The sequence below is a fragment of the Hyaena hyaena genome, unplaced genomic scaffold (genome assembly GCF_003009895.1).
Source record: "Hyaena hyaena isolate Hyena2069 unplaced genomic scaffold, ASM300989v1 scaffold_98, whole genome shotgun sequence".
Taxonomy (NCBI): Eukaryota; Metazoa; Chordata; class Mammalia; order Carnivora; family Hyaenidae; genus Hyaena; species Hyaena hyaena.
The window spans coordinates 109,619-128,259 of record NW_024080730.1 but is presented as its reverse complement, the minus strand read 5'-3'; the positions used below and the strand labels follow the sequence as shown (position 1 = coordinate 128,259).

Sequence of the window (18,641 nt, the reverse complement as noted above, 5' to 3'; positions counted from 1 at the left end):
CGTTGGGGAAACCTGCATTCTCCAGGCCGGATCTGATATTGTCAAACCAGTATCTCTTGCAGAAGTTTGGGTCACTGAGGTTCCTTTGACTTGATGCCCGTTTTATAAACTGCTTTTCCTCCCGAGTAATACAGTATCTCTTCCCCAAAGAGTTGAGGCCTAGATTTTGACTCTGACCTCATTCAGAGGGGAGACCTGGGCCGGGCCCCTCGCTGCCAGGCCTCATTTTTCCCCTTGGCATTGGGAGTTAGAGCCCCTCCCCCTCCTTGCTGTCTGCTTGCTATTCCCGGCACACAGATCCTCAAGAGCGGCCCGTTCACTGCCTCTGGCGTAGAGCCTACTCCACTGTTGACTGTTGTCACTGCCCCCCCCCCCCCCCCGCCGTCCGCCCCAGCACTGCTTCTGTCCCTCCTCCTGGAGGTCCTAGGGGAGCCTCTGGTAGCACACAGGGAGCCCCTCCCTCAAGCCCGCAAAGATGCTCTTTAAGGGTAGGAATGAAGGGGGAATTTGAAAATGGAAAATTTTTTCTTCATTCGTTTTACCCTTTGAGATTAACCTGGTGTTAATCTCATCTCAAGCGATGGCGCACTTGGGGCCACGGTGCCGGGATTGTCTGAGTCTTCCCCGGGGTCTCTCCAGAAAGCCTCTGGCTGATGTGGGTGCTGGAGGGTCACAGGGGCCTGCAGGCTTGTGGCGCTTGGCCTGTCCCCTCTCTGAGCTGCCACATTAGAGGCCCTTCTGGATAGAGGAGGCTGCAGGGAGAAGTTGGGGAGTGTTGCGGGCCCCCACCTGGCTGGGGCTCTGCTTTGAGGCTGGGGCGAGCTGAACATCTGGAAGCTTCAGGGGTGGAGAAGCCTTTTATTCATATGTTTATTTATTCCTTTGCCTCTCATCTTCCCACCCATCTCCTCTCCTCACGCACACCCACCAAAAGAGACTGTTAGAAGTAGATAAGTTAGCAGCAGTGTAGACTCCCGTAGAGGTGAGGCCTGGTGGTTTGTTTACCTCCCTTCTGCAGGTGCTGCGGGCGGAAACAAGACTTCTTATTGCCTTTGTGTGAATTTTCCTTTAATGCAAAATTACTCAGGAGGAGGAAAGAGGATTTGATTTGTTGTTTTCCTCACCTCTTAGAGAGCTCGCAGGCTGCCAGGGAAGGACTTGGGCATTTTGAGTCCAGGTTTTGCAGTGGATGGTGGGTGTTGCCTAGGAATAAGAGCACGTGTAGCTTGGGGGAGAGCGGACAGGACCTCCTGGAGCTGGAGGCACCCCCGGACCTTCCAGAGACCTTCCACAGCCGGCTGTTGTGAGTGCTGCTGTCCCCGATGGCTGAGGTGCCCGTGCCCTGGGTCACCCAAATGCAGACCAAAACATAATCTCTGCCTTGTTACACAAGACCGCCAATAGTTTTCCAAGCCCTTTCCCCTTATTGGTAACTTTCTTCCATCCACCCAAGTGGTTGACAGACGTTTATTTAGGTGTTAGATTAACCTGAAGCCCGACCTAGCTGAGGCAACACACAGACACACCAGACAACGCCTGAGAGCAGGGAGGAAGCAGCAGACACATCAGCTGCTATAAAGGATCTTCAGCCCTCCGGGCTTACTTCCAGTTCTCCTAGGAGCTTACTTCTGGAAATTCAGACTTGACCTCTTTTCTCAGCTTACCAATTCTCCATTCCTTTCCGACCCCAGGTAGGTGAGGGCCCTCTCTGGAAGCCGGTACCAGTTTGCATAGATCCTCACAGCGAGCACAGGACTCCCGTGTATATTCCCAAGGGGATTTAGGGATTCCGTTGTGCAGATGGTCATGAAAAACCAGGCCTGGGACCCAGATGACCTGCTGCCCAATCCCCTGGACGTTCTGCAGGGCTGCGTCTCTCCCTGAACGGCTTGTTACTTCCCCAGACATTAACCCAGTGCCTGTCAGTTTCCCGCTCTGCTAGGTCTCGGCTGCCAGGATGAATAAGCCGTGGTCTCAGGCCTGGCAGTGGGCTGAGCTGCTTTCCGCCTCCAGCCAGCCGTGTCACGTGGGAGGTCAGGCTCTATATCACCTTGTTAGAAGCACAGACCACACGTGTTAAGACTGCTTGGCAACAAGCAGAACAGGCCTATCTGCAGCTGTGAGCCTGCCCTGCCCACGGCCAAGTGGAGACAGTGGGCTGGGCTGAATGGGAGTCACGCCTGGAGCCCTTGGCCTCCGTGGTCCCTGGGCATGGAGTGGTCTGCAGCTGGCCTTCACCCTCAGGGGCCACCGTGTAGCTAAGAGAGACTTGCATGCTCCCCTCCCCCTCAAACTAATTACTGCGTATCCCTGTGTCCTGGGCCCCATGTTACCTGTCGGACACGGCAGGGAACCACAAAGACTGAGCCACCCTGGTGGCCTGGTATCAGGCAGGATCTGCAGTAGGCCAGTTACTGCTGAATTCCAGCTGTGAAAAGTGCTGCGAGGGAGAGCGCCCTGGCTGAGCAGTTACCTCCCTCCGCAGTAGGTGGTTGCTGGGTGCGGATCTTGGCAGAACACAGGGAGACTTAGGCAGGTTTCGGTCACTCCAGCTCCTCGCCTCTCCGTGAACAGGAGTGGCACCCCTGCCTCCTCCCCCTCCCTGGCAGCGTCGGGTGCCCGGAGCCGTCTGCAGACCTGGCGAGCGCCTTCCTGCTGGCACACCCTGGGACTGCTGGTGGCACGGAGGTGACAGCAGAAATGCCCCCCCCAGGGGAGGCCGGGTCTGTTTCATGAAGTTGAACGAAATGCCCTCCTGCCTGGCAGTGGATCGTCAGTTTGTGGGTTATCTGGGCTTGTTCTTTCCTCACATTTGTTGAGCATGGGCTTTGGGCCAGGCTGTGTCCTGCCCTCCAAGAACTCCCAGTGAAGTCTCCCTGGGGTCCCGCTTCCTGGCCTCTTAGCTGTTGCCCGCACCGACACCAGGCAGGGATGGGTGCAGGTGGAGGAAGCTGAGGCATGTTCCGGTCGCCCCGGGGCTTGGTGACCAGGAAACAAGAAGCACCTTAGATTTCGTTTTTTGAAGGCAGCCCTTTAACCCTTCAAGTCCCCGACTGTGACTATGTCCGAGGGCCAGTGCCACCCTTAGGCCAGGCATGTATGGCCCTTGCCTGGAGCTCACACCTCAGGCGTCCTGCCCTCGGGAGTAGATCCCTCTGAGTCTTCTGTGTCCCCTCTGGTGCTGTTCTGGCTCGGCGTTCCCAATACAGAGTGGAACCCACATGGCTCGCCTTGGGGTGCTCTCCGTCCTCTGCGCGTGCAGGGACAGCCAGATGCCCTAAGAGGTTGTACCAAGGTCCTACGTCTGGGCCCCGTTCCAGGAGGGCAGCTCCACTGGTGGCCGCAGTATTTTTGTAGGATCACGTGAGATTGGGCAGCCACATGGTGCTGATAATGCTCGGTGTGAGCGCCTCGGGTTTTTATGTGGAGGAGGAGACGCCCCAAAATATTTGCCCAGGGCCCATACATCCTAGGGGCAGTCCTGCCCAGGGGCTAGCCATCGGCCCTCCAGCTCTGTTTAGCAGCTCTTGGCCTGGACCACAGAGGAGGATAAGGGCCTATTGTTTGTCCCCCGGCCTGAATGGCACTTTGTTCTCCGCCTTGGGATTCCCAGGCCCTGGCTTTGCTGCTGCTGCTGCTGCTGCTGCTGCTGCTGCTGCTGCAGCAAGTCACGTCCAGGATGCAAAATCCGATCCCACTCTGACTTCGTGTTCTACTGAATAGCCAGCCGGGGGTCTGTGCTCCTCGCCGTGGGTGGTGGGTGGGAGCTCAGAACCGAGGTGCTGCGAGAAGGCACCTTCCCCCCCAGGAGACCTTAGCTGTGCAGAAGGGGAAGCTGGGAGACCCCTGTGTTCACACTGAACTGAGGAGCGAGTTGGCAGGAATCTAGGCTGGCTCCGAACTGGCAGGAAGGGAATGTGGCGGGAGTGCGGGGTGAGCCGAGGCTGGGGGGCCTGGGCGCAGGCGGTGGGGGGGATTTGCTGCTCTCCTTTCCGTTTGCCTCCTTGTTCTCCTCCTCCACCTGCCCGCGTTTACCACTTCGCCCTCTTTGGTGTGGAAAGAGGAGGACAGTCCCAGGAACTGAAAGCGCCTCTTTTGTGTTGGGGTCAAAGGAATGGAAAGACGCGTGGGGTGGGGGCGGAGAGCAGAGAGGGAGGGAGCTCCTTTGTGAGAGTTTGAATCTTAGGCAGGCAGTGGTTCCTGCTCGGACTCCTGGGCCCTTTCAGGCTCTCAGTGAAAGGGCGCTGGGTCAGCCCTGCTGCTCTGGCTCAGAACAGGAATCAGGTCTCGTTTCTCTGCTCACCTGTGGGGCCTCCTCTTAGGCCACGAGGCCGAGAAGGTCGTTTGTTTTAAAGTTGGTTTTCCCTTCTCCCAGTCTGCGGGAAGTGGTCTCCTAGACAGGTGTCTCTTCCATTCGGGTCCCCAAGACCCTTTCAGGGGGGTCCCTGGGGCAGAACGAATTAACTAATAATACCAAGAGGTCACTTGTCTTTTCCCCGGTGTTGACATTTGCACCGATGGTGCCAAAGCAGAGACTGGCAAGACTGCTGGGGCCTTTGCGGAAGTCAGGACAGCAGACAGCCCGGGGCGGGGGTTGGGGGGGAGGGGGGAGGGCACAGCGCCTTTCGCCTTTCCCATCGCTTGCTGTTCCCTGGAGCCGGCTTCACTAGGCGTGGCCGTGAGGAAGCAGTAAAGATGGTTCAGTTCGTTAACTCCCCCTGGATATCTTTTTCTTCTGATATCTTTTTCTTCTGTGTAACCTCCTCTTCCAGTTTGGGAATAATCTGTTCTTTTTCTTTTTCTTCTTCCTTTTTAAAATGTTTGTTTATTTTTTGTTGGGGGGGAGGAAGGATTCAGAGAGAGAGCGAGACACCAAATCTGAAGCAGGCTTCAGGCTCTGAGCTGTCAGCACAGAGCCTGATGCGGGGCTCAAACCCACGAACCGCAAGATCATGACCTGAGCCGAAGTCGGACGCTCAACCAACTGAGCCCCCCAGGTGCCCCAATCTGTTCTTTGTCAGTAAGGATCATCTCAGTGTGGCCGGGAGAGCTCATGTAGGGGTTAGTCTGCCCAGGAGCCCTGTAAGTCCTACGTTGCATCTTGGGAATGGGTTCACCTGGATGTGCTTGATGTCCAGAGAATCTACATCTAAACTCTTAAGTTCAGCATTACGCTCTGCATTTTTAAGCACGTGCAGTAAAAATTCACCCTTTTTGGGCGCCGATCCTCTGTCCAGCCCCACCGTTTGGCCTGGGCTCACCTGCCAACTGCATCTGTTGTGGAGTCACCCAGTGACACACATTGCTTCTGCAAAGTGACATTTTTCAGATATTTGGTGGCTATTCAGATATACATACCCTTGATGGCCTAAGCAGTTTCATGTGTGTTTCTTTTTTTTTAATGTTTGTTTATTTTTGAGAGAGAGAAAGAGAGCTGGGGAAGGTCAGAGAGAGAGGGAGACACAGAATCTGAAACAGGCCCCAGGCTCTGAGCTGTCAGCACAGAGCCCGATGCAGGGCTCAAACTCATGAACGGTGAGATCGTGACCTAAGCCGAAGTTGGACGCTTCACCAACTGAGCCACCCAGTCGCCCCTCATGTGTGTTTTTAAAGTGAACACGAAGATTTGCACCTTTTGACTTGCTTGATTTTGTAGGGTTTTCTGGGGCAAGTGAGTAGCAAACCATTTTCAGAGATCACTTCAGGCTGCTTCCAGAAAGAGAGCCATTTCATTAACACTCTGTGCATGTACCCGTCCTTAATATTCTGTGTGATAAGCTGGGAAGGCGCTCTGCAGGCCGAGTTCCATTCGTTGGCTTGAGGACAAGTGCCTCTGGGGTTCTTTGGGTTGCGAGCTGAACTAGCCACTTTTTTTTTTTTTTTTAATGTTTTTATTTATTTCTAGGAGAGAGAGTGAGAGACAGCGTGAGCAGGGGAGGGTCAGAGAGAGAGGGAATCACAGACTGAAACAGGCTCCAGGCTCTGAGTTGGCAGTCAGCACAGAGCCCGACGCGGGGCTCAAACCCACGAACTGCGAGATCATGACCTAAGCGAAAGTCGGACGCTTAACCGACTAAGCCACCCAGGCGCCCCAAACTAGCCACTTTTTTGAGGGAATTCTTTTTCTACTTGAAAGCACAACTGGCAGTTGTGGTTATTCAGACTTGGGTGTTTGACAGACTTTTTCTTGAAAGATGGATGTAGTGAGGCTGTTGCTTCAGAGAAGACAACTAATAGCATGTATTACCAGGGCGCCTGGGTGGCTCAGTTGGTTAAGTGTCCGACTTCGGCTCAGGTCAAGATCTCATGGTTCGTGGGTTCGAGCCCCGCGTTGGGGTCTGTGCTGACAGCTCAGGGCCTGGAGCCTGTTTCAGATTTTGTGTCTCCCTCTCTCTGACCCTCCCATGCTCATGCTCTCTCTCTCTCAGCAAGAAATAAAACATTAAACATTTTGTCTTAATAGTGTGTATTACCAATGGTAGCATTAGAGCTGTCGAGCCACGATGGGAATTTTGAAAAACTTATATCCAACATCCTGAGCTTGGCAGCTTTTTTCAGTACTTAGACTTTTCTGAAGATATTGGTGGTAATATTACACATGTGATGTCTTGGTATTTTATTATAAAATGTGTCCACATCTTGAAGATGATCCTAAGTCCGTGAGCCAGTCTTTTCCAAATGACCAGTGTGTAACAAAATCGTGTTGGGTAAAAGGCCCATTTATATTTGAAGATAGGCCAGTGGATTTCAACCTACCAGAGTACATTAAAGTTCATAGGGTTTTCTGTTTCATGTTATCATTCACTGCTGTTGGTCAAGTTTTGGTGTAGAATCAAACACGAGTATCCATGATGGTCTGAAAAGGCTATTAAAATATTTCTCCCTTTTGCTAAACACATGCCTGGGCAAGTTGTCCAGATTTTCTTCATAAGCACCGCTTATTACAACTGGTTGAATGTAGAAGCACAGATAGGAGAATCTTCTTTTTTAATTTTTATTTAAGAATTTTTGAGAGAAGAAGAGAGAGCATGCACATGTAGGTGGGGGAGAGAGAATCTCAGGCCGGCTCCCCACTCAGTGTGGAGCCCCATGTGGGGCTCGATCCCAGACACTGGGATCGTGAGCTGAAAGCAAGAGTCAGATGCTCAACTGACTGAGCCACCCAGGTGCCCTGAAGATCCAGTATCTTCGATTAAGCCAGACATTAATGAAATTTGCAAAGATGTAAAACAATACCACTCCGTGTTTTTAAAAATATAGTTGTATTAAGAATATTTGTTAACCTGTAATGGATTTATTTATTTATTTTTAATGTTTTATTTATTTTTTGAATGAGAGAGAGAGACAGAGAGAGACAGCAAGACAGTGTGAGCAGGGGAGGGTCAGAGAGAGAGGGAGTTACAGAATCTGAAGACAGGCTCCAGGCTCTGTCAGCACAGAGCCTGATGTAGGGCTTGAACCCACAAACTGTGAGATCAAGACCTGAGCTGAAGTCGGACACCTAACCAAGTGAGCCACCCAGGCGCCCCTGTAATGGATTTATTATTAGTATTTTAAAACAGATTAATAAATGTGAGGGTACCACATTCCACAGTAACCCAGCCCTGAGTTTGCTTGTTACAAAAAGCTCTCCTCTCCTTCCTGAGGTCAAGGAGCATATAGACTTCTGATTATTTGTCTAAGGATTTTAACTTCTTAAGGCTTAACATGCATTGCTTTTAAAATTTTATTTTTATAATAGCTTTACTTGAGATACAGTTCACATACTATAAAATTCACCCCTTTAAAGCATATGCTTCAATGGTTTTAGTATATTGAGTATTGCATAACCAACAACACTATTCCAGGACATACTCGTCACACCAGAAGGACACCTGCGCCCATCAGAAGTCATCCTATGACCCCCAGCCCCCACTGGGGTCTAATCTACCTTCTGTCTCTCGGGGGTTGCCTATTCTAGACATTTCATATAAATGGAATGATATGATATGTGGCCTTTTGTCTCTGGCTTTTAAAAATTTGGATGTTTTCAAGATTCACTCACTTTGTCACAAGTAATAGCACTTCATATTTTCTTTGGCTAAATAATACTCCATTGTAAGGATGGATATACCACATTTTGTTTATCCATTCACCGGTTGGACATTTGGGTTGTTTCCACTCTTTGGTTATTATGAACAATGCTGTTGTGAGTATTTGTATATATGTTTTGTGTAGATATGCCTTTTTGTTTTTCCTGTGTATCTATGTAGGAGCTGGGTCATAACGGTAGCTCTATTTAACCATTTGAGGAACTCCATAGTTTTCCAAGGTGGGCTGCACCGTTTTATATTCCCACCACCAGTGTATGAGGGTCATGATTTCTCTGTCTCATCACCAATACTTGTTATTGTTTGTCTTGCTGATATTGCCACCCTAGTGGGTATGAAGTAGTATCTCCTTGTGGTTTTGGTTTGCATTTCCCTAGTGACTACTGATGTTGAGCATCTTTTCATGTTCTTGTTGGTCATTTGTATGTTGTCTTTGGAAAAACGTCTGTTCAAATCTTCTGCCCATTTTTAGTGAAGTTGTTTGTGTTTTTGTAGTTGAGTTGTAAATTTTTTAAAAAATGTATATTCTGGATAGCAGATGCTTATAAGATTGTATGATCTGTAAAAATTTTCTCCCATTCCGTGGGGTTGTCTTTTGTCTTTCTCAGTGTCTTGGGAGCACAAAAGTTTATTTTGATGGAGCCAGTTTATCTGTTTTGTTTGGTTGCTTGTACTTATTCTGTTACAGCTAAGAAACCAAGGCCAGAGAGATTTATATTTTACTCTGAGAGTTTTGTAGTTTTAGCCCTTACATTTGAGTCTGATCCATTTTGTGTGAGTTTATATAAATGGTGTGAGGTAGGGGTCCGACTTGATTCTTTTGTTTGTGGATACCCACTGTTACAGCGCCATTTGTTGAGTTGTGTTTGCACCCTGCTGAAGATCAGTTGACTAAATATGAGGGTCTCACAGGCTCTCCAATCTGTTCCATTCATCTGTGTGTCGTTCCCTATCCTGGTCCCGCACTGTCTTATTTACTGTTGCTTCGTAGTAAGTTTTGGGATTGACAAGTATGAATCCTCCGTGTTCTTCAAGATTCTTTTGGCTGTTCTGCTTCCTTTGTGTTCCTGCATGAATTTTAGGATTGCCTTGTCGATTTCTGCAACTAAAGTGAGCTGCAGGGTTTGGGAGGGCTTGCATTGAGTCAGTTTGGGGAGAGTCCACCTTAGCAGTGTTAAGTCTCTGATCCATGAATGTGAGGTGTTTTTGTTAAGGTCTTCACAGTTTTTCAGTGTACCAGTCTTGCACCTCTTTTGCTAAATTTGCTCCTGTTTTGTTCTTTTTGATGCCTGTCTTACTCTATATTGACTTTGTTATTTCACCCTCCCGCCGACTCTCTCTTCAACCAGGGCCTGGTGCTCTGGTGGCACAGTGCACTGCAGGAGAGATGTTCTTGTTTCTTTTTTGTTCACACTGCCCTTGTGAAGAAGGCACGGTCTCACTGTTCCCGGCCTAGGAGTCGAAGAAACTGCAGCCCAGAGTGCATGGTGACTTGCCTCTCAGCACAGCACCGATCAGTGGTAGCAGACGTAGGACCAGGGTTTTTCTGATACACAGCCCAGGTCCCTCTCCAGGCGTCATCCTGCATGGCACGGACACTCTCCACTTGTGTTTGTGTTTCTGCCTTTTATATTGAGCTTATATATTATATATATATATACTGAGCATATATTATTATATTGGGCATGAGGGGAAGAGAGGATTAAGGCTGATACCACAAGGGCTGACCGTTGGGGTTACTTTTCTGGGCAGCTCTAAGGTGCCAGACTCTCCTAGGTATTTCCACAATACGCGACCTAATTAAGTACTCAGAGAAACTCTACAAGATGACTCAGATCGCTCTGCATTTTGTAGACCAGGAGACGAAAGTTCAAAGGGTCATGTAAACTCCCAAATCGAAGAGCGAGTTGTATGTTCAACACTGTTCCCAGAGCTCTGGCTGTGGTACTGGAAGAGGGGGGTTCTGGGGAGGCTGAGGGAATGGGGGGCTTTCTTAGAAATTGTGAGGTTCATTAACACCAGGCTCGAACTGGATCAGTCCAGAAGCATTTGCTCATTGGCCTGAGCTGCTCTCAAAATGAGTGGCTTGCTGCTGCTTTCTGGGGGTGACGTTCTCCCTCTTTGTTTCTCCAGAGCACCCAGCATCATTTCCATTACCCAGTGGGCATTCCTTACAAGCTTTTGAATGCAGGAAAGACACTCTGCCTTCCTGCTTTGCTCCAGAGAAGTGATAGAACCTCAGTGTCTCTGGGGCTGGATTTGGGGCGATACCAAAGAATGGGGGACCAAGGCCATTAGAGGAGTCCTGCTGCCCCATGGTGTGGGCATGGGACAGATGCAGGGTCTGCCTCTTGTCGGCCACATCTGCACCCCCCAGAGCAGAGCACAGACACTTGTCGTCCCGTCTTGTCTGCACTGTTGTTTCCACATCTGGGTGATCCACGAGCCAGAACAGCCGTGAAGATCTTTGCCGTTGGTTTAACTGAGCCAGACCCTGACTGCTTACCCCCCACTTCTGTTCTTCTAAAATAAGAAAAAACAAAAACAAACCCCCAGACTATGAAATCTTAGTAGTTGGTGGCCTTGGCAATGTTTTACAACCGTACAGAAAGTTAATTGCTGCAGTTTTTGATGCTGGAGGTTCTGCTTAGATTGAAAGCCGTGGCACAGACGATCACGCTTCCCTGTGATGCAGTGAACTTGTCTTCCTCCCCGGCCTTGTTCTGGCACCTGCTGCCCCAGCCACGCCAGGCTGTGCATGGCTTGTGAACACGCAGAGCCAGGTGGTGTCCCTGTCACATTGCTCCCTCTTCCTGGATGCCTGCCTTTCCTCCTCTCCCTCCAGACCACCTGTCCCTCTCCTCATCTTTCAGGCTACCTTCTGTGATGCCCTTCTGGGCACTCCCTCCCCCCTTCACCTACCACTAGCTTAGAGCTGACACCTCCTTCTTAGGCCCTCACCCTCCCTATTTATATCTATATGATAGCACCTGCCATATTTCACTTTTCTTTATTGAGGGATAGTTGACATACTACTATCAAGGGTCCAGGGTAATGATTCGGTATTTGTATGTGTTGTGAAATGACCACAGTCAGTCTAGTTAATATCCATCACCTCGCAGAGTGACACATTTGTTTTTCTTGTGCTGAGGACTTTTAAGATCCATTCCCTTCGTGGCTTTCAAATATACACTACAGTTTACTATAGTCAGCCGTGCTGAGCAATTCGTTTCACTTCTTTACACGTCTGGTGTCTTCCCTGGTCCCGAATGCTTTGAGGCGTTTGTCAGTCCGTCAGTCCCTCTGTGTCCCCACTGCTGATAGAGACAGCTAGGCAGGCCGCGCTGGGCTAAACAGAAAACACGCCGCCACCGGTGGTGTTATTTTTGGTCCTGTGAGATGCTCACCGCAGGCAGAGCTGAGTAAGACATGCGCCGAATCTCAAAGCGGCTTCTAATCTGGAGGAGCAGAAGCACCTGCTCCGAGGGTTCGTGTTCAGCCTCCTCTCCATGTGCTAGAAACAAAGCACGAGCAGAGGCAGCTGGAGAAGTGTGCCGGGGGGAGTGGCATCGATGCCCCTGGAAGTTTTCCCCCGGTCCCCTCTGACCGACCGTCGATCGGCCCAGGTCTTCTCAGCTCCTCTCGGAACACAGGACTCTGCTGCTGTTCCCGCTCAGAGCTAGACGCCTTGCTTCCTTGATCTTGTCCCAGCCCCAGTGCTATGGGGAGAAAGGGACAGATTTCATGGCACCTTGGTGATGCCAGCGGGCGTCCAGGAGATGATTACAGGGAGAGGTGGGTACTTACCCAGCCGTCTAATGGAGCCTATTCAGCTGCTGATCTCCTTCCCTTCGTCCTTCTTTCCTTGAGTTCTTCGAAGCTGGAGGATTAACAGAAGCTGGAGAGACAGTAGTATGTTAGGATATGTTTCTCCTTCCTGTCTGCCCACCCCTCTCATGAAGAAGGTTCTACTTTTATGAGAAAAATTGGGAACAGTTGGAAGTAGAAACTGGCTGTTTATAATCCGATCCGTTGAGCTCTTGCAAACAGCCCTGCAAGCTAGGTGCTGTTGGTGCCCGTTTTACAAATGACAGAATTGAGACTTGGAGGTTAAGGGACTCACCCAGGGTCACACAGCAGAGCTGAGATCCAAGCCCAGGTCCATCTCACCACGAAGCCCCCTTCTCTTGTGCCTGGTTGTCATTGTGAGCAGCAAGGGTCCCCCGTCTCTGTGACCCGTGTTGCCAGCACGTGCAGGGCATTGGTGATGGGATTCTCATCTTTCCTGATTTTGGTCACTTCCTGCCCAGGGGTGCTGGTCCAGAGTCTGTGCCTTTTCCTAAATAGCCTTGGACTGTCCAGTCCTTCTCGGACCCCTTTCTGCAGTTGTGTCAAGAGGGTCTCACTTCCCCTGTCAGTGGGGATAATTGTCCCTGTCCTGTCTTCTCCGGGCTCTAGGGAGATTGAGGTAAGGTGTGTGAAGCGCTGGACTAAGACCTCATGCTCTAGAAATGTTCTTCAGACCAGTCTCGCTCCTGGCCCCGCCCCTGGATGAGGCCGAGGCCTGTGTGCCAGCCCAATGCCACCTGTTGCCTCTGGCTAATCCACTCAGCAGTTCATCAGCCAGACGGCCAGTGTCAAGGTGGGTGTGGGAGTCCGTGGCACCGCTCTGCCTTCAGCTGGGGAAGCAGCACCGGGTGTCTGTCCTGATGTGGGGGGGTGGGTAAGGCCCGTCTCCACTCAGAAGCCGGAGCACTGTACGCAGGGAGCCCCTGCTGGTTTCTCGCCTTGGCATTCCAGCCAGCCCTTCACCCCTGCTCTCCCTGCGCAGAGCCCCTCCAGAGTGTCACTGGCCTCCTCTTCCGGGATCTGCAGCTGTCTGCCTTTGTCAGGGTTTATTAGTGGTCAGCACCCTTCCTTGGAGGCAGAAAGCTGCCTGTTGTGGGCTCCGGGGAAAGATGGGCACAAGGTGGGAACAGGGAACCTGTGCAGGGTGGGGTCCTGGGTCCCAGAAGGGTGAGCAGGTCCCGTCCCACGCTGAGTTTGCATTTAACTCATGAGTCTCCCAGAGACCCCTGACATTCAGACTCCCACCTGCCATAGGACCCCTGCCCAGAGCAGGCGCACCCGCATTTCATTACTCCTCCTCGTCTGGATGCCCCTGGCCCTGTCGGAGAGCGGGAACTCAGAAGCAGGAAGGCCTCTCTGACCTACTCACCTCGGGTTCAGGAAGCTAAGCAGAGCTAGAGAACTGCCTTCCTGACCGTGCTTCCTCTAAGAACTCTTGTCTGAGCTCAGCCTGGGCTGGTTTTTGTTGTGGTGATACTGTGGTGGCATCCAGGGGAGGAACACTATCCCTGCTCCGGACTGGAAAGGTCGTTGGGATAACGCTGTGCTAAATGCATCGATCCAAGTGGGTTTAATAGTATGTTCAAGCATTTAAAAACCTTGTTAATGAAGTCAGACCAGGCCAGGGCCCATAAGAGCCAGTAGGTAACATGTACCCTTGTGAGGAATCCTGTCTCCTGGCCCCAGTGGAGAAAGGACCAGGGTATCTCCAGATATCGGGGCGCAGGGAGGGGGGCAACCTGAGGCTTAGTGAGCTCTCTCCAGGAGGAAGACCTCAAACTCCGCATTTTTTCTTCTCTGGTCAGATCCTCTGCTCCTTTCCTTCCTTCCTTTTTTTTTTTTTTAATGTTTATTTATTTTTGAGAGCGATAGAACATGGGTGGGGAGAGGCAGAGAGAAGGGGACAGAGGCCAAAGCGCGCTCTGTACCACAGACAGCAGAGAGCCCAACGCGGGGCTCAAACCATGAACCATGAGATCATGAACAGAGCCGAAGTCAGACACTTAACCGATTGAGCCATCCAGGTGCCCTGTTCTGTTCTTTTTCTTAGGCCAGAAGCTCTCTCATCTGGCTCACTCTCCTGTCCCTGGCCCTCTTTCTTTGTAAAAGCTAAACACCACTGCCCTTTAATCCTTCTGGTAATCTGTAGGCAGTGGTTTTGACTGCCCTCTTCCAACTCACCCCTGACCTGGTTTTGTTTTTTTCCCCTTCCCTCAGACAAGCTGTTCAAGGTCTACTCCTGAGCCAGAGATTGGCTCTCTCCTCTGAGCTGTAGGGAGGGGATAGTTCTAGAAAGTTATTGACAGAGGCTTAACCTAGAACGTCAATTATAAACAGGCCGCGGGCAGCGGGCCCAGATTCGGGTACTCCAGTACCAGGAATGCCGTGGGCTCCCTGGGGCTCTGCAGACCAGCTGTCTCGGTAAGAGGCCCACCTCTCAGCAGTCACAGGCACACTGTCCTGGGTGGGGGTGTGTACACACTGTGGTCATTGTTTCTCTTCCCTTTCGAACTTGCTGCTTAGGAAAGAAGAAGGCAGAGGGATTCTGGGAACAGTCCTTGGAGACAAGAATCCAGGGAAAGGGTGGGCTGGATCATTGCTCATAGGCCTGTGGGCATGGCCCTGGTCAGGAATGGGCAAAAACGAGGAGCCCAAAGTGGCAAACCCTATTTGACAGTGGAAATGGGTTCTGCCCGAGACCTTGGGGACAGAGGAAGATGGGCCGTGGGTCTCAGGGCTCTGAGCCTGAGTGCCTTTGTGTGGGGGTGACATCTGGGGGAAAGGCCACATGGTTCCCTTGACTGGTGTCCCTTGTGGAAATGGTGAAGCTGCAGGTGGTCAGGAGAAGGGTCTGCTCTGAGTACAGCACAAGGTCAGGAGCCTGGGGATCTGCACGTGCTGTACCCCCGCTCCTCGGGCCAGTTCGGGCCTTGACCAAATGCTCTGGGGCTGCAGAACAGGGAGGCCTGGCTCTCCTTCAGCAATCTGGGAAATGGAAGGATCAGTTCTCTTCAAGAGCTGAGTTTGTGATTACGTTCTAGACAGCAGTGAAGGGAACCCACATTTTGCGAGAACAGATCTCTGACATTTGAGCAGGACCCACTGCTCAGATCTAAAGAGAGACCACTTTTGCTTGGGAAGAAACCTTTCTCTCAGTTCAGGGGGAGGAGAAACTCAGGGCCTGAAGGGCTTCTGGTTGTCTTCCTCTGCAAATAGTTCAGATTCCTCCATGTCCCGATAAGAATTCAAGAAGGGAGGGGCGCCTGGGTGGCTCAGACAGTTAAGCATTTGACTCTTGATGTGATGTCAGCTCAGGTCATGATCTCACGAATCCGTAAGATCAGGCCCATTTCTGGCTCTGTCAGCATGGAGCCTGCCTCGGAGTCTCTGTCTCTCTCTCTCTCTCTCTCTCAAAGAATTCAAGAGGAGAGTAACAGGGTGAGTGAGTGCGTGTGTGCGTGTGTGCGTGTGTGCGTGTGTGTGTGTGTGTGTGTGTGTGTGTGTGTGTTGTTTGAGGAACAGGTGAGAAGGAGGACTTACATGAAATTGGTAAGAGATGTGTCTTTTCTCCTGGGGCTCTGGACCAGGGATGGAGGGATGTGACTTCTATAACTTTATTCTCTGTTGGGTGACTCAAAAGGAGCCCTGTCAGGAGGAAGTCTGAGGCAAGAAGACAGTCAGTGCTTATTTATCTGAAGGGCTGGGTCTGGAATGATCTCATTTGTGCCCTTGATCTCCTCCTGACTAGAAGGAAATAGTCAGTTTCATGCAGGCAGGGACCTCTCCTCTCTTTTTTTTTTTTTAAATTTAAAAATCTTTTTAAATGTTTTGTTTATTTCTGAGAGAGAGACACACAGTGTGAGCAGGCGAGGGTCAGAGAGGGAGGGAGATACAGAATCTGAAGACAGGCTCCAGGCTCTGAGCTAGTTGTCATCACAGAGCCCGACGTGGGGCTTGAACCCACAAACCGCAAGATAATGACCTGAGCCGAAATCGGACACTTAACCGACTGAGCCACCCAGGCGCCCCCTCTTTTCTCTTGTTCGCCTGGATCTCCGGTGCCTAACAGTGCCTGGCGAATTGCAAAGGCTCAATCAATATTGAGTGAGTGAGTGAACGAGCAGTGTTCTCTGCTTATCATTTCACTAAAGGTCTCCAATTTCATCTTCTGTTGGTTCCATACCAGACCTATCACCTGAGCAGCATCTCCTTGGTGTTACTCAACCCTGCCTCTAAACTAATCAGGAGACCATGCTGACAGCGAAAGTCCGGCTGGCTCTGCCTGTCACCACTGGTCCATGCCAAGCAGGTACTGATGTCCTGTGGGCGAGGTGCCACCATCCACTGGGGCCCCTGGAGTGGATCCTTCCTCTGAGCCCAGGTCCAGCCCCTCCTCCATGATACTTGCTTGGCTGTCCGCAACCGCTTTACTCTCCCCCCACCTCCCTTTTTTCTTCAAATAGTTCCTTTGCATATGCTGGCTGCTTAATATCCCATATAATTCTTTAAAAAATTTTTTTTAATGTTTATTTATTTTTGAGAGAGAGATAGCAGGGAAGGGCAGAGAGAGACAGAGACACAGAATCTGAAACAGGCTCCACGCCCCGAGCCGGCAACACAGAGCCCGACGCAGGGCTTGAACCCACACACCAGCCATGAGATCATGACCTCAGCTGGAGTTGGACACTCAACCAGCTGAGCCCCCCAGGCGCCCCCAATCCCTTATATCTCAAGTGTGCTAGTCTTGTCTCCTTACCAGACAGAAATTTTTCTGTTTCAGAAAGACAGGTTTTAAAAAATTTGTTTGTTTATTTAGAGTGTGCAGGTATGTGAGCGTGAATGGGGACGGGACAGGAGAGGGAGAGAGAATCCCAAGCAGGCCCCACACCTAGTGCAGACCCCAACGAGGAGCTAGATCTTAACTACTGTGAGATCATTGACCTGAAATCAAGAGTTGGCCACTTACTGACTGAGCCACCCAGGTGCCCCCAGAAAGTTCATCGAAGGTGGAGGCCATGTGTTAGATTATCCTGTCCCTCAAGTGTGTGTTATGGGCAATGGGGGCTCAGTAAACATTTAATGGCCTCAATTGTATGAAATCTAATCATGGCCTTTGGAGTATGTATTGAGGCTTAATGGTTTATGACGCTGAAGGGGGACAGTCTGAGCTTTCACTTACAGCAGATTGCTAATTGTCAGTTCTCTGTGTTGGGGGATAAGCCTGTTTCATTGACAGGCTCACAGGTTCTGAACCATTTTCTACTCCTAACACTTCTGACACTAAATATATGGGTGGTTTTTTTCTTCATACCAGCTGGTTCTCCAGTTTCCTGCAGACACCAACTGGGTATCCTTTAACTCAGTTCCGTTCTGACACTCCCCAGAGGTAGCACAGACATCGTGGGTAAATGGCGCAGCCCCACAAGACAGTACCCACCTCAGACACTAATCGCAAGACTTTTGCGATTGTCCTTCTGGACCTCTAACAAACTAGCTATAAATTGCTGATGACTGTGGTCCCCTCCTCAGGCTTGAAAATTAAAAATTTTTTTTGTTAATGTTTATTAAATTTTTTTTTTTTTTGAGAGAGAGAGAGAGAGAGCGCACCACTAGGGGAGGGACAGAGAGAGGAGTCACAGAATCTGCAGCAGGCCCCAGGCTCCGAGCTGTCAGCACAGAGCCCAACGTGGGGCTCGAACTCACGAACCACGAGATCATGACCTGAGTGGAAGTTGGACACTTAACTGACTGAGTCCTCCAGGCGCCCCATGGTTTGTAATCTTTTAGAACTGTTCATGGAACCCAGAAAAGTGCTTCCTTACTATTCCTGGTTTGTTGTAAAGGCTACAGATGGACAGCCAGGTCAGGACGCACACAGGTGAAGAGTCTGGAAGAGTCCCGTGTGCAGGAGCTTCTGACCTCAGGGGTTGGGGCACACCGTCCTCTAGGCGTGTGGATGCGTTCACCGTTCTGGAAGCTCTCTGAACCTCATCGCTTAGAGGGTGGTTTTTTTTCCCTCTCAAATGTTTATCTTTGAGAGACAGAGGTAGAGAGCAAGCAGGGGAGGGACAGAGAGAGGGAGACAGAATCCCAAGGAGGCTCCACACCATTGGCACAGAACCCGATGTGGGGCTCGAAGTTTCCAGCCTTCTACTCAGATGGTTCCTAAAGCTCACCGGGTCCCTTCATTAGCATAAGCTCAGATGCCTTTGAAAGGGGGCTGTTATGAGTAAGAAAAGTTGTGCTGGCCTCCCCTACCACTCTGGAAATTCCAAGGGTTTTAAGTCCTCTGTGCCTGGAGTCAGGGAGGAAAACCAAACCCTGTGGTTCCTCTCTCACTGTATCTCACGTATCTCACGGCAAGTGCCGAGAGGTGGAGCAAACCCCAGGGTCTTTAATCCAGATGGTGGCAGAGCTGGAATTTGAACCTGACTTTTCTGACTCTAAGACTTTGCCCTTCCCATGGAATCACAGCAGCATCTGGCCCCCACCTGCACCTTATCTAGGCTTCTTTTGCCCTGTGGAGAGGAAAGTTCCTGCCAGACCTCACTGCCCCCCCCCCCGCCCGCCCCCCAGGACCCTGGCTGCTTCTCCCTTTGTCCCTTCCAAAGCCCCAGCTCCTGGGACTGTTGACCCAGTGCGTTGTGTGAAAGAACATGGTGGTGTCCACAGCCGCAAGGAGTTCCAGAAGCAATGGGGGTC

At 50.9% G+C, this 18,641-nt stretch overlaps 1 protein-coding gene and 1 long non-coding RNA gene across 6 annotated transcripts in view; one reads left to right on the top strand and one right to left on the bottom strand.

Moving 5' to 3' along the window:
* PC (pyruvate carboxylase) overlaps nucleotides 1-18,641 on the top strand; it is a 98,888-nt gene that overhangs the window by 34,810 nt on the left and 45,437 nt on the right. Inside the window, exon 1 of one of the 5 annotated variants that reach the window (XM_039235360.1) lies at nucleotides 14,201-14,360. The exons of 3 other annotated variants lie outside the window; for them this stretch is intronic. The gene's annotated coding sequence lies outside the window, so the exon portion shown is untranslated. Of the gene's footprint in view, nucleotides 1-14,200; nucleotides 14,361-16,157; nucleotides 16,249-18,641 lie in introns of those variants that run through there. One more of the 5 variants, XM_039235363.1, reaches the window with a different exon arrangement.
* On the bottom strand, nucleotides 11,100-12,278 carry LOC120233873. Its single transcript, XR_005528939.1, has 3 exons — nucleotides 12,214-12,278; nucleotides 11,898-11,988; nucleotides 11,100-11,809 (listed from the first exon to the last, which is right to left on the bottom strand). It is a non-coding gene; the product is annotated as an uncharacterized LOC120233873 (long non-coding RNA).